The sequence below is a fragment of the Pteropus vampyrus genome, unplaced genomic scaffold, assembly GCF_000151845.1.
Source record: "Pteropus vampyrus isolate Shadow unplaced genomic scaffold, Pvam_2.0 Scaffold156, whole genome shotgun sequence".
Taxonomy (NCBI): Eukaryota; Metazoa; Chordata; class Mammalia; order Chiroptera; family Pteropodidae; genus Pteropus; species Pteropus vampyrus.
The window spans coordinates 1875903-1880077 of record NW_011888937.1 but is presented as its reverse complement, the minus strand read 5'-3'; the positions used below and the strand labels follow the sequence as shown (position 1 = coordinate 1880077).

The window sequence follows — 4175 nt, the reverse complement described above, 5'->3', positions numbered from 1 at the left end:
CAGTTACTGTTTGATGCTAATGATACCAAAGTCAGGAATTGTTCCTTGTTTAAATTAGTCAGCTTTGCAGAGAGAAAGGGAAGATTAAATAAATTCCATTTTTGCAGAGGCACAGACTGCATCTCTGTCTTCGACTGGCCAGATCATGCAGCTGAATACCTTGTTTAGAAGGGGCATTCAGAGTAAGTTTCCCAAGCTTTAGGGGAAATAGTGCAGGAGTGGGTTGTAGCTATGACAAGGTACCTGTATCTGCTCAGCCTGCAGACAACCAGATGACACTGGAGCAGCCTCATCCATTTACACCACTGCACCGAAAAAATATGCCATTTTCCAAGCGTGCCATGATGTGCGGAAGATCGGGAAGCCCGGCAGTAGGTGTGCAGGGCTGGCTCGTTGAAACCTATCACTGCTAAACCAGAACTTGAAATAGGAAGGAATGGGGAAATTATTTTATCCTTTTATACAGTTTTATATATTTTTAAAGAGAAAAAGGACTAAAAGAAGATAAGAGAAGAAAAAGTAAGCAAAGCTTCAGTGTCAATGAGAAGCAAATGTTCCCTTTTCAAATAATATCTAGTCAAAACACTTTTCAAAAGTTACTTATGTCAACTTCTTTCTTCTTTATTGCTTTTAGTGTGGTTATATCATACAATTGTAAACAAAGGCATTTGTCACAGTCTGCATTCCATCTTTCATTTCTTTGAAATCCTGGTCGATTTCTTCTTCAAACTTGCACATAGTAAATGTCACTTTTTGTGGTATACAATTCTATGGAATTTTACAAATGGGTAAAGCCATATACCTAACACAAAAGTACCATACAGAATAGTTCCATCACTCCCCACTTCCCTCATGCTGTATCTTTCTAGTCAGCTCTTCCTTCCATCCCAACCCCAGGCAACTACTGATCTGTGTTCTGTCCCTATAGTTCTTTCTTTTACAGAATATGATATAAATGGAATAATATAGTATGGAGCTTTTTGTGGCTGGAATTGTTCACTTAGAAAAATGCATATAAGATATATCTATATACTCATATCCAGAATACATAACATATTCTTATAACTGAAAAATTAAAAGACAACCCTTTAAAATGGGCAAGAGATTTGAATAGATATTTTCCCAAAAAAGTTACATGAAAAGATGCAGAACATCATTAGTCAACAGGGAAATATAAATCAAAGCCACAATAAGATACCACTTTACATCCCCTAGGATAACTGTGATCAGAAAGACAGATTATGTAAGTGTTGGCGAAGATCAGGATAATTGGAACCCTCATATGTTTGAGATTAAAAAGTGGTACAGGCTCTTTGAAAAACAGTTTGGCAGCTTCTCAAATGTTAAACATAAAGTTATCATATTACCAAGTCATTCCACTTGTAGGTATATGACTAAGAGAATTGAAAACATGTTCACATGAAAACTTTTATATGAATGTACCTAGCAGCATTATTCATAATAACCCAAAGTAGCAAAGTACCAAGTGTCTATCAACTAATGAATAAATAAACAAAATGTGATATATCTATACAATGGAATATCATTCAGCAATAAGAATGAATAAAGTACTGACATAGGCTATGGTATAGATGAACCTTGAAAACATTACACTAAGTTAAAGAAGCCAGTCACAAAAAGACTACATAGCATATGATGTCATTGATATGATACGTCTAAGATAGAGAAATTCATAGAGAGAGAAAGTAGGTTAGTGGTTACCAGGTACTGTGAAGAAGGAAAAACAAGTAGTGACAGTGAATGGGTATGGGATTTCCTTTTAGGATAATGCAAATTAGATAGTGATGATAGTTGTACAACTCTGTCAATTAGATTTTTTTTTACTTTTTGAAAAATATTGTATATTTTTAAAATGCACCAAATGATATAATATGAATTTTTAAAAAACAAAATAATAATTATTTTATCATTTATTATATTGATTGTACTGTTTACTATTTCTGCTCAGCTTAATTAAATATAATGAATTTTACTTTTTGAAAAATAGAAATAATCACACAAAATACACAAACATATAAAACAGAAACATTCCCATAATTATCCACACAAACACAGCAGGATAATTGAATGCTTGATATTTTTAGAGTCTTTGGGATCCTTTGGTTGATCTCTTTGGTTAATTAGGAGCAGAAATCCACCCAAGCTTGCTCAAATTAAAGTAAAGTTTACAAAAATCTCATAGAAATCTCAAAGGCCAAAAAACTAGGCCTTAGAAAATCAAGAATTGGATTAAATCTAGGTAGGATATTTTTTTAAAAGATTTCTCCATGAAGCAAAAATTCATTAATATTTATTGCTGAGTAGTATTCCATTATTTACATTACCAGTTTGTTAACTCATTCACCTGTTGAAAGACATTTTGATTGTGTCTGGTCTTATAGTGATTATTAATAAGCTGCTATAACTTCCTTGTACGGCTTTTTCATGAACATGAATTTTTAATTCCCTTGGGTAAATAACTAGGAGTGGGGTTGCTAGGTGGTATGGTAAGTGCATGTTTATAAGAAGCTGCCAAACTATTTTCAAAAGGTTATAATGTTTTCACTTATATGCAGAATCTAAGGAATAAAAGAACAAACTAATCAAAAACAGACTCACAAATATATAGAGGACAATTTGGTGATGGACAGAGGAGAGGGCTGTTGGGGGACTGGGAGAATGTGGTGAAGGGTTAAAAAAGTACAAATTAGTAGTTGATAGATGGTCATGGGGATGGGTAGCATAGCATAGTGAATGCAGTTAACATTAATGTATTGGCTAGGTAGAAAGCCAGAGGAGAGAAAGAACAATTAGGGGGATTGTTTTATAAACTATATAAGTGTCTAACCAATGTACTGTATGCTTGAAACTAATAAAATATATATTTTTTTTAAAATGGCTGTAATGTTTCGCCTTCCCACAGGAAATGTATGAGGATTCTAGTTGCCCCTCATACTCACAAGCACTTGTTTTCATTAGGCAGTTTTTTCATTTCGTTTGGTTTGGTTTTAATTTTAGCCATTTTAATAAATGTGTAGTAGTAGCTCATGATGTTCATAATTTGCATTTTCTAATGACTAACGATGTTGAGCATTTTGTACTATATCTATTTGCCATCCATATATCTTCTTTGCTGACTTATTTTGCTTAGCATGGTAATCTCAAAATCCATCTATCTCATCACAAATGGCAGTATTTCATTTTTTCTTATGGCTGTGTAATATTCCATTGTATGTATATACCACATCTTCTTTATCACATCATCTATCAAAAGACACTTCTGCTGTTTACATGTCTTGGCCACTGTGAATAATGTTGCAGTGATTATCAGGGTGCATATATTTTGATGGATAAATGTTTTCAAATTTGGGGGAGGAATTGGGATACCTAGTGGAGGGATTACTGAGTCATATGGTAATTCTAGCCTTAATTTTTGAGGAACCTCCATTCTGTTTTCCATAGTGGCTGTACCAATTTACATTCCCATCAGCAGTGTATGAGGGTACCTTTTTCCCCACAACTTCTCCAACACTCATTATTACTTGTCTTGTTGATAATAGCCATTATAACAGGTGTGAGGTGGTATCTCATTGTGGTTTTGATGTGCATTTCCCTAATAGCTAGTAAAGTTGAGCATCTTCTCATATGTCTATTGGCCATTTGTATGTCTTCTTGGGAGAACTGTCTGTTCAGGTTCTCTGCTCATTTTTTAATTGAATCGTTTGTTTTTATTGTTGAGTTATGTGAGTTCTTTGTATATTTTGAATATTAGCCCCTTATTAGAGCCATTGTTTTCAAATATCTTCTCCCATTTGGTTGGTTTCCTCTTTTTTTTGTTGATGGTTTCTTTTGCTGTGCAGAAGCTTTGTAGTTTGATATAGTCCCATTCATTTATTTTTGCTTTTATTTCCCTTGCCTTGAGGTCAAATTCATAAAATCCTCTTTAAAACCAAGGTCCATGAGTTTAGTACCTATGTTTTCTTCTGTGCAATTTATTTCTAACATTTCTGTTTGATTTTTAATTATAGTTTTCATCTTTCTATTGACATTTCCCATCTGATCTTGTGTGTTACCTACCTTTTCCATTAAAGTCATAATATATTAATCACGGTTATTTTAAATTCCCTCTCTTTTAATTCCAACACATGTGTCATATCTGAGTCTGATTTTTTTTT

At 33.5% G+C, this 4175-nt stretch overlaps 1 protein-coding gene across 1 annotated transcript in view; it reads left to right on the top strand.

Moving 5' to 3' along the window:
* The window catches only part of DNAH6 (dynein axonemal heavy chain 6), a 262220-nt gene that overhangs the window by 53977 nt on the left and 204068 nt on the right, over positions 1-4175 (top strand). The window lies entirely within an intron of this gene.